The following is a 12,122-nucleotide window of genomic DNA, read 5'->3' on the forward strand; positions in this document are numbered from 1 at the left end:
CGCACGCCATGCCGGTGCGCGGATGTAACTTCACTTAATTCTGTCAACCGTCGCGCCTCCCACGACCTTCGCCTCCCTCGCGCGGTCGCGCCCTGAGACTTTGACCGGCTATAAATGAGCAATTTTTTTGCCTACTCCGCATGCATGATACTTCCTCTGGTCCTTTTTACTCCCGTCAACCGTTTGCAAAGTGTTTGACCAAATTTATACTTTGTTTTGAACACCACCTTATATTAATTAACCAGCCACACCAGTACACTCATTTGGTACAATATTCACCACACAGGGCGGTACGTTATTTACAAGAATACCATCTAATCTATTGTCAAAGCTATACTTAGCGATTAAGTGTGCGACCTTATTGGCCGAACGGCTAATCTTTGACAATTGAAGATTGTTGATCAACTTCGAGATGCTCAATGCTTTCATCTTCATGTCACGCATAGCAGACCTGTCATAGTCCCCCGATGCAAGAGACGCTACCACAAAAGCGCAATCAGTCTCTAAAATTACAGGATTATGAAGAGAAATACCTATGTAGAGACCGGCAATACAAGCCCTAAGCTCTGCTTCCTCCACGCTTTGACAGGCATCAATGAAATCCCACGACCAAATCTATACTAAAAATAGCAATATCTACAATACTGATTATAATGAGTATAAGAACTACGTTTTATAATGAGTGTAAAAATATTGATTTGACATTGTGAATGTTGATACTCCCTCCGTCTAGGTGAGTAAGTCATCTTAGGCTGTGCACCGTGACCAAGGAGGAGGGGAAAACGAGAGACATTAATGTTTATTTGCTAATTAAATAGTATTGCATGCAATGAACTAACCATTGCATGTCATGTTTGATAGTCTTAGGTCATTAAAAGCATGCACACCCTCGTCCCTTATTGGTTGATATGTCAAGAAACAAGAGACGAGGTAGAAATTAATGCAACGCGCCTACGTGTTTTGGGATTATTTGGTTTTCGTAAGATGACTTACACACCTAGCTATTAGAGTACCACTACCTCCCTTCTAGTTTAAAGGGCTCTACTCAAAAATTTCACCTACTCTTAGCAAGATAGTAGAGGCGGTGGAATAGTTTTTGAAGTCTGCAAAAGTACTCAACTAATGTTGTCGTTCTTCACAAAAAAATGTGTTTACCAATGCATGCATGAACACTAGTTACTCTAACCCCCCTCTCTTCTTTAATTCTTTGCCACATCAGCATGTTTGCTATTCCCGTGTGCATGATACCAGCTAAGATACCACCATTATGGCCAGCCTTAATCATCGCATGCAATAATTTAGTGCACCTTGAAATATGAACATGTGTGGGGCGTGTATGTTTTTAATGACTTGAGACTATACCTAGCCCGGCATGCAAGATGACTTATTATGCACCGTTCCTCATACCTGCAGGAAGCCTGTTCGTCTCCAAATCTTTTCCTCTCCATGTGTGGAAACAATATGCCTGCCAAACTCTCCTTCTCCCTCTGGCAGTCCCACCACTCCACCCCGTTTGAAAAAATCTACATGCATGACTCTCCTCCCCCCACGCTCGTCCAATCCGTTGTGACCAGCAATATTTCCACCCCTTCGCTCCCCCGTAATTTACTGCAACAAATATGCCCACGTAGCTTTTACTTAACTTCAGGTGCATTGGGTCACTGACATATGGGCCCAGCAGGGTACTGGCCCACATGTCAGTGACGCAACTGGACCTGCAGTTAAGTCAGTGCAGCTCAGTCCATATCTTACGTAGGTGTGCCATTGCTCGCTATAAATACTGCGCCTCCCACGACATCGCTATCTCCTCCCCCTCACGTTCACGTTCATCGCTATCTCCTCCCCCTCCCTCTCACATCGACCACCATGGCATCGCCCCTCCCAAGCCCTAGGAGCCCCTCGCTACACTGCGCGGACGGTCATGCGTCGCCGTTCCGTTCCTCACCGCCACTAGTCAAGGAGGACACGTCGGTGTTCCACTCCTCACCGCTACGCGACGCGTCGCCGTTCCGTTCCTCGCCGCCACTAGTCGAGGAGGACGCGTCGGCGTTCCGCTCCTCACCGCGACGCGACGTGTCGCCGTTCCGTTCCTCGCCGCCACTAGTCGAGGAGGACGCGTTGGCATTCCGCTCCTCGCCACGACGCGTCGAGGTGGACACGTCGGCATTCCCAATATCGCCAGCACGCGCGTCGGAGGACGCGTTGGCTCCCCGCTACGTGGAGAACGCCGTGCCGCCCGCCGAGCCCCCCAGCCTTGAGGAGATTTGGAAAGAAATGGATGTCGCCTTGTGGGAGGCTTTGCCTCCAGCAGAGCGCGCCAAAATAGAGGCGGAGAAGAAGGCCAAGGAAGAGAAGCGCATCGCGCAACAAGCTGCCTGGGAGATCTATGTCGCGTATGAGAGAGTCAGGCAATTGGCTCTTTGGCAGAAGGCTCGTGCGAGGGCCGTGAGGGTGGCGGAGGACGCCCGTGCCGATGCCCTGTGTGCAATCGGGCCCAAGCGCCTCATCTACGCTTGGCGGTACGTGGACCGGGTGCACGCTTCCAGCCAGGAGGAGTACCTGTTGGCACCGGATCACCACACCGGTGAGATCACGCTCGCCCGCCGGCAAGCCGCCAATCAGCACCTCGCGAGTTGCGAGGCTGAGGAAGAGGCGTTGTGTCGGCGCACTGGAAAATGGCCGTGCACCAGGGCACTCGTGGCGCACCGCAAGCGCTCCTGCGAGCGCCGTGGCTTTTAGGAGGAGTATAATTTTTGTTTCGTAACGCGATCTCATTAGTTTTGGGACGCAAATGATAAATCTCGAACGATCAGGAATGTTTAGCGTCCTTAATTAAGTATGTAAAAGGGAAAGTTTGGAAACGTTGTGTATTATTACGCATTTTGCAAGTACGTGCATATAGCACAAACTTTACTATATACTATCAGACTACACGTCTCTCTCGATATATGCTTGCAGACTGTGCTACTCCCTCCGTCCAGGTCAATAAGTCATCTTTGGTTGTGCACGGTGACCAAGAAGGAGGGAAGACTTGTACACCTAGATGGAGGGAGTACTACTATTACTTATGTACGTGCAAATGCACGTTTTAACATTACGATGCGGTTTTTGTAAAAGTAGAAAAACAGCACTAGTCAAGCTTGTGAAACGATTCAATGCAAAACAAATGCAAAAGTGCTCATTTGATTGTTTACTTTTAGCTTCCTTCTCTGTGGTTATTTCTCTGTCGTACTTTGTACGGAGTATCTCACTGGTTGGAAAGGCATGCAAATTCCCAAACCGCTTCCTACACCCTGTATCGAATTTTTTGCCTAACAAGTTGTGCCGTGCAATTGGAATTCCAACTTGAGTACTACTACTAGTAGGAGTACCAGGGGCCAGTTCTTTTAGGCTTCTAGATTAGTAATCCCATAACTACTACCTCCATCCTGGTTTATTGGTCCCCATTGTAATCTGTATCAAATTTTGATCATAAATTTAACTAATGAAATGTTAGTGCATGTCACATGCACTACTCCATCCGTCTAGGTGAGTAAGTCATCTTAGGCTGTGCACCGTGACCAAGGAGGAGGAGAAAACGAGAAATGTTAATGTTTATTTGCTAATTAATAGTATTGCATGCAATGAACTAACCACTCCATGTCGTGTTTGATATCTCAAGTCATTAAAAGCATGCACACTCTTCATCTCTTATTGGTTGATATGTCAAGAAACAAGAAACGAGGTAGAAGTTAATGCATCGCGCCTAAGTGTTTTGGGATTATTTGGTTTTCGTAAGATGACTTACACACCTAGATGCACCGCGCCTAAGTGTTTTGAGTAACATTTTATCAGTTAAATCTTTGGTCAAAATTTAGCACAAAGTGAGGTGCCTTATTGTTACTCTCCACTGTGACTAGTCTTGTGGGAAAAGCTGGGGAAGCCGCTGATACGTCTCCAACGTATCTACTTTTCCAAACACTTTTGCCCTTGTTTTGGACTCTAACTTGCATGATTTGAATCAAACTAACCCGGACTGACGTTGTTTTCAGCAGAACTACCATGATGTTGTTTTATGTGTAGAAAAGAAAAGTTCTCGGAATGTCCTGGAAATCCACGGAGGCACATTTTGGAATTAGTAAGAATTTTTGGCGAAAGAATTAATGCCAGGGGGCCCACAAGCTGTCCATGAGACAGGAGGCGCCCCCCCCCCCTAGGGCGCGGCCTCCTATCTCGTGGGCCTCCTGGACCTCCACCGACGTCAACTCCAACTCCATATATTCACGTTTGGGGAGAAAAAAATCAGGGAGAAAGTTTCATCGCGTTTTACGACACGGAGCCGCCGCCAAGCCCTAATCTCTCTCGGGAGGGCTGATCTGGAGTCCGTTCGGGGCTCCGAAGAGGGGGATCCATCGCCGTCGTCATCATCAACCATCCTCCATCACCAATTTCATGATGCTCACCGCCGTGCGTGAGTATTCCATCATAGGCTTGCTGGACGGTGATGGGTTGGATGAGATTTACCATGTAATCAAGTTAGTTTTGTTAGGGTTTGATCCCTAGTATCCACTATGTTCTGAGATTGATGTTGCTATGACTTTGCTATGCTTAATGCTTGTCACTAGGGCCCGAGTGCCATGATTTCAGATCTGAACCTATTATGTTTTCATGAATATATGTGTGTTCTTGATCCTATCTTGCAAGTCTATAGTCACCTATTATGTGTTATGATCCGACAACCCCGATGTGACAATAATCGGGATACTTCTCGGTGATGACCATAGTTTGAGGAGTTCATGTATTCACTATGTGCTAATGCTTTGTTCCGGTTCTCTATTAAAAGGAGGCCTCAATATCCCTTAGTTTCCGCTAGGACCCCGCTGCCATGGGAGGGTAGGACAAAAGATGTCATGCAAGTTCTTTTCCATAAGCACGTATGACTATTTACGGAATACATGCCTATATTACATTGATGAATTGGAGCTAGTTCTGTGTCACCCTATGTTATAGCTATTACATGAGGAATCGCATCCGGCATAATTATCCATCACTGATCCATTGCCTACGAGCTTTTCATATATTGTTCTTCGCTTATCTACTTTTCCGTTGCTACTGTTACAACTACTACAAAAACCCAAAAACATTTATCTTTACATTTGCTACTGTTACTATTATTACCATGCCACTTTTGCTATTAAACACTTTGCTGCAGATACTAAGTTATCCAGGTGTGGTTGAATTGACAACTCAACTGCTAATACTCAAGAATATTCTTTTGCTCCCCTTGTGTTGAAACAATAAATTTGGGTTGAATACTTTACCTCGAAAGCTATTGCGATCCCCTACATTTCTGGGTTATCAAGACTAATTTCTGGCGCCGTTGCCGGGGAGCATAGCTCTATTCTCTGGGTCACTTGGGATTTATATCTGTTGATCACTATGAAGAACTTGAAATACGCTAAAACCAAGATTTTGCCCTCAACTATGAGGAGAGGTAAGGAACTGCCATCTAGCTCTGCACTAGATTCTCCCTCCGTTATTAGTAGGCTTGCGACACCTAAAGCTACTACTGCTATGAATTCTGATATGTCGCATGTTATTGATGATGCCACTTCTTCTATGCATGATGAAACTACTTCTGTGCATGATACTACTTTGCCATTAGGTGAATTTCTAGATGAACAACTTGCTAGAGTTAGGGGGAATGAAAATATTGAAGAACCTATTATTGATGATAGTATGATGAAGGTTCTCCCAATGATTATGTATTACCTGTTGTTCCTAAGGGTTATGTTATGAATGAAGAAGCTGCTAGGGAAATTTTTGCTTGCAATGATAGAAATGATCTTAAGAAATTATTAGCTAAATGGAAGCAGCTGTCTCTTAATGCTAGAATGAAACCCGATCCTGCTTTTGCTACTTCACCTATCTGTGTTACCGATAAGGATTATGAATTCTCTGTCAATCCTGAAATTATTACTTTAGTTGAATCCGATCCTTTTTATGGCCTTGAATCTGAAACTGTTGTGGCACATCTTACCAGGTTGAATGATATAGCCACCCTATTTACTCATGATGAGAAGTCTCGTTATTTATATATCCTTAAGATATTTCCGTTCTCAATAAAGGGTGATGCTAAGACTTGGTATAATTCTCTTGCTCCTGGTTGTGTGCGTAGTCCCCAGGATATGATTTATTACTTCTCTGCTAAATATTTCCCTGCTCATAAGAAACAATCTGCCTTGCGGGAAATATATAATTTTGTGCAAATCAAAGAAGAGAGTCTCCCACAAGCTTGGGGGAGGCTTCTCCAGTTACTTAATGCTTTGCCTGATCATCCTCTTAAGAAAAATGAAATACTTGATATCTTTTATAATGGACTAACGGATGCTTCCAAGGACTACTTGGATAGTTGTGCTAGTTGTGTTTTCAGGGAAAGAACAGTCGACGAAGTTGAAATACTATTGAATAATATGTTGACTAATGAAAATAATTGGACTCTTCCCGAGCCAGTTCCTGAAGTAATTCCTGAACCAATTGAGCCAACTCCTGAGCCTATTCCTAAACCAACTCCGAAGAAGAGAGGTGTTTTATTTCTCAGTCCTGAAGATATGCAAGAGGCAAAGAAATCAATGAAATAAAAAGGTATTAAAGCTTAAGATGTTAAGAATTTACCTCCTATTGAAGAAATACATGGTCTTAATTTACCGCCTGAAGAACCACATTGTCTTGATAACCGGACACAGGTAGTAAAGGTAAATTCTCTCTATAGATATGATAAAGTTGAAATACCCTCTACTGAATTTCATAGCCCATGCTTAGATGAATTTGATGACTTTATGGGTAGACAAGAAAGTTTTAATGTTTATTTTGGTAGAGAGTTAAAGAATAATGCTTTCGAGATAGGACGTGTAAGTGATAATCTGGCTAGAGTTAAAGATGAACTTCACCGCGTTAGCAAATATGCTTCTATGGTTGCTACTCAAGCTGAGCAAGTACTCAAAGCTCAAAATGATTTGCTTGATGAATTAAATAATAAAAAAAAACTTTGCGGTTAGAGTGGCTACTAGAACTTGTAGAATGACTCAGGAACCTTTGTATCCTGAAGGCCACCCTAAGAGAATCGAGCAAGATTCTCAGAGAAATAATTTAGAGACACCTAGTTCTTCTAAAAAGAAGAAGAAAAACGATAGAACTTTGCATGCTTCTAGTGAACCTGTCGTAGACACACCTGAGAATCCCAATGATATTTCTATCTCTGATGTTGAAACACAATCAGGTGATGAACATGAACCTAGTGATAATATTAATGATAATGTTCATGTTGATGCAAAACCTAGCAAAGACAATGATGTAGAGATTGAACCTCTTGTTGATCTTGATAACCCACAATCAAAGAATCAATGTTATGATAAGAGATACTTTGTTGCTAGGAAGCACAGTAAAGAAAGAGAACCATGGGTTCAGAAACCCATGCCCTTTCCTCCTAAACCATCCAAGTCAAAGGATGATGAGGATTTTGAGCGCTTTGCTGAAATGATTAGACCTATTTTCTTACGTATGCGCTTAACTGATATGCTCAAAGTAAATCCTTATGCTAAGTATATGAAGGATATCATCACAAATAAAAGAAAGATACCGGAAGCTGAAATTTCCACCATGCTTGCTAATTACACTTTTAAAGGTGGAATACCAAAGAAACTTGGAGATCCGGGTGTTCCAACTATACCATGCTCCATTAAAAGAAATTATGTTAGAACTGCTTTATGTGATCTTGGAGCCGGTGTTAGTGTTATGCCTCTCTCTTTATATCGTAGACTTGAATTGAATAAGTTGACACCTACTGAAATATCTTTGCAAATGGCTGATAAATCAACTGCTATACCTGTCGGTATTTGTGAGGATGTGCCTGTTGTGGTTGCAAATGTCACTATCTTAACGGACTTTGTTATTCTTGATATTCCCGAGGACGATAGTATGTCTATTATCCTTGGTAGACCTTTTCTTAATACTGCAGGGGCTGTTATTGATTGCAACAAAGGCAATGTCACTTTTCATGTTAATGGTAATGAGCATATGGTACACTTTCCGAGGAAACAATCTCAAGTTCATAGCATCAATTCTATTGAAAAAGTTCCAACTATCATTTTTGGAGGTTTTGAATTTCCTCTCCCTACTGTCAAGAAAAAGTATGATATTCTTATTACTGGGGATTTTCATATCCCCGTTGAGGTAACTTAGTGTTATTCGAAATTTCTCCGGTTCCGTGTTATTCGGAATGAGTTTGTTAACAAGACTTGATCAACCTTGTTAGTGGATTCATTTCGATGATCACGAGATGGATGAAACTAGAAGGCACGACCTTCTGTACCCTCTTTTTACTTTCTGTTATTTAGAATAAATAAAGCAAAAGAGTATTATCTGTCTGTTTTCTGAATTATCCGTACAATAAAAAAATTTAGTTCGAAAATAAAAGTGCTCCAAATGCCCTGCAAATTTAGTATGATTTTTTTTGGAATATTTGAGGATTTTAGGCACTAAAAACACTGCAGGAGGGGCAAGCACCCAGCCACGAGAGAGGAGGGCGCCACCCCCCTATAGGGCGCGCCCCCCTGTCTCGTGGGCCCCTGGTGGCTCCCCTCCACTTATGCCAGCACCCACACACTTCATCTTCTACCCAAAAAAATCCCCATCCAGCTCAAGCACGAGTTCTAGCTCGTTTTGCTGCGATTTTCGATCTCTTAGCTCAAAGCTCCATTCACAAAACTGCTTTGGGAGATTGTTGCTTGGTATGTGACTCCTCCATTGGTCTAATTAGTTTTTTTTCTAGTGCTTTATTCATTGCAAATTTTTGCTGCATAGGTGACCATGTTCTTGAGCTTGCATGTTAAATTTTTTAGGTCCCAAGCAATTCCAATGCATGATATAGGCTCTAGGCACTTGTAGGAGTAGTTGCTATCAATCTTGTTTAGTTTTATTCACTTTTATTTTGAAGTTACTAAAATTTCAGAAATTTTCAGAAAAATAATTATGCTTAGAAGATTATACCAAGGTGGTTCCTCGGCAAAGAAAGGGCCAAGGATTGCTATACGTGAGCAAGATGTTAAATTGTCGAGGGACGCAAATGTATGGGCTTGTGAGTGGCCCTCCGATGATTTTATGGTCGAAGCAGGCTTCAAGGAGGAATTTGACGCGTATGTGCGTAATGCCGAGCTGGAGGACTTCTTACAAGATAAGTGTCCTCAATATTATCAATTGACTGATTCCTTTGTGCGGAGGTTCGAATATATCTCTGCGTGTAATTCTCCTAGTGTCATGTTTGATATTTATGATACATCTTATACCATGGATTTAGAGGATTTCACAACTGCTTGCAAACTTCCGCAGTGGGGTAATATTAATGATCCTCCCAAATCTGAATTTAGAGATTTTCTTGCTAGTATTACTGTGGGAGAATCTGGGGACATAACACAAGCTACCATAGGGAGCATCCATTTTCCTGCTATACATTATTTTGCTCTCTTTATTGGTAGATGCATTAATGGCAAGGACAAAGCATGTCACATGTGTGTCCCTGATCTTTGTGTCCTCAAGAGTGTTGTGTCAGGTTATAAAGGTTATAACTTGGGGGCAATAGTTGCACGTAGGTTGCAGAATAATAGTAGAAGGGGTAATTTCTTTGGAGGAATTTATGCAACCCGTGTGGCTAATTTTCTTAATATAGCCCCACGAGAGGGGGATATGATTGTACCTCCTGTTTATTTGGATAAAGAAGCTATGTTTGATCATCATTTTCTTGAGAGGGATGAACAATTCCTCCATTATCGACTAATCTATGATAGACACAACGTCGTCCCTGTTACTCTACCTGCCCCCTACCTTTTTGATTATCAGCCAAAGGGAAGATATGTTGTCACCAGGGAAGAAGCAACTGAATATGAGAGGGGAATGGAGGCAGCTCGCCAACACGCTGCTGCTCAGGAGGCTGTTGCCTCTGCATCTTAGTACAACCCCGGTTTCACTTATGGATATCAGCCAGGCGGTCATTGGTATTAAACCAACTTAGGCCAAAAGCCTAAGCTTGGGGGAGTACGTATTTCTCACCGACTTTACATTCATGTTCACACACTAGTCGTCGGTGCTCATACTCTTTCATTGTATTATCCATGTTACTTTAAATTTATTTTTTTAGTTTTCTTCTTGTGTGTTTGATAAATCTTAAGAAAAACCAAAAAAATAGTTAGTTTAATTTCCATGCTTGTAGTAGAATTAAAATAAAAATCCAAAAAGATTTCTAGTTCTTCTTTTTACTTGTTGGGAGCTTTCCCGTGTAAATAGTTTTATTTTCTTTTCTTTCCTTTGGGGGTCGAGAAGACCATATTGAAAATGCTTAGTGGCTCTTATATGCATGATTGTTTATTTAACTTAGAGCCCATATTACTTGTCTTCTCTCTTGAGTTGAATGCTTGCAGATTCCAGCTTAGTCCAATGCACGTACACTCTTATTATTATACACATCATTCGGTCGTGCAAGTGAAAGGCAATAATGACGATACATGATGGACTTATTGGGATGAGAAAAGCTGGTATGAACTCGACCTCTCTTGTTTTTGTAAATATGATGATTCATCGTTCCTGAGTCAGCTATTATGAAGTAAACATATTTGCAATGACATCTAGAGATTATAGTTGCTTGTGCCATGCTTGATTAGCTATGAGTTATAATGGTTTACCTTGCGTGCCAACATGCTATTAGAATGAGTATGATGTGGTATGATGGGATGGTATCCTCCTTTGAATGAATTGAGTGACTCGACTTGGCACATGTTCACGCATGTAGTTGAAACAAATCAACATAGCCTTCATCATATTTATGTTCATGGTGGATTATATCCTACTCATGCTTGTATTCGGTGTGAATTAATTTTAATGCATGTTTATGACTGTTGTCGCTCTCTTAGTTGGTCACTTCCCAGTCTTTTGCTAGCCTTCACCTGTACTAAGCGGGAATACTGCTTGTGCATCCAAACTCCTTAAACCCCAAAGTTGTTCCATATGAGTCCACTATACCTACCTATATCCGGTATCTACCTGCCGTTCCAAGTAAATTTGTATGTGCCAAACTCCAAACCTTCAAATGAAATTCTGTTTTGTATGCTCGAGCAGCTCATGTTACAACTAGGGATGCCTATATCTTCCATGCTAGGTGGGTTATTCTCAAGAGGAGTAGACTCCGCTCCTCATTCACGAGAAAGAGCCGGTAACCGGGATGCCCAGTCCCATGATCCAAAAAGATCAAAGCAAATCAAAAATAATTAAACAAAACTCCCCCAAGCCTGTTGTATGTTGGAGGCACTTGTTGTTTCGAGCAAGCCATGGATTGATGCTTGTTGGTGATTCGGGGAGTATAAACCTTTAGCATTCTGTTTGGGAGCTGCCTATAATGCATGTAGTATGGAAGATACAACCATCTCATAGTTGTTGCGTTGACAGCGAAAGTATGCCGCTCAAAATATTATTCAATCTCTATTCTAAAATCGAGCTCTGGCACCTCTACAAATCCCTGCTTCCCTCTCCGAAGGGCCTATCTATTTACTTTTATGTTGAGTCATCACCCTTCTTATTCAAAGCACCCGCTGGAGAGCACACTGTCATTTGCATTCATTATTATTGGTTTATATTTGGGTATGACTTGACTGGATCTCTTTTACCATGAATTACAATGTTTAGTCAGTCCTTGATCTTTAAAGGTGCTCTGCATTTATGTTTTGCGGTCTCAGAAAGGGCTAGCGAGATACCATTTTGTTATATCATGTTATGATAATTTTGAGAAAGTGTTGTCATCCGAGTTTTATTATTATGGCTCGCTAGCTGATTATGTTATTGATATGAGTAATTGTGAGACCTATGTGTTATTGTGAGTATGGTTAGTTCATAATATTTGCTAAAACTTGAATGCTGGCTTTTCATGTTTACAACAACAAGAGCAAACAGAGTTTGTAAAAGTTTCTCTTTATCACTTTCAGTTTATCAACTGAATTGCTTGAGGACAAGCAAAGGTTTAAGCTTGGGGGAGTTGATACGTCTCCAACGTATCTACTTTTCCAAACACTTTTGCCCTTGTTTTGGACTCTAACTTGCAT

This window comes from Triticum dicoccoides, chromosome 3B, assembly GCF_002162155.2.
Source record: "Triticum dicoccoides isolate Atlit2015 ecotype Zavitan chromosome 3B, WEW_v2.0, whole genome shotgun sequence".
In the NCBI taxonomy this organism is placed as follows: domain Eukaryota; kingdom Viridiplantae; phylum Streptophyta; class Magnoliopsida; order Poales; family Poaceae; genus Triticum; species Triticum dicoccoides.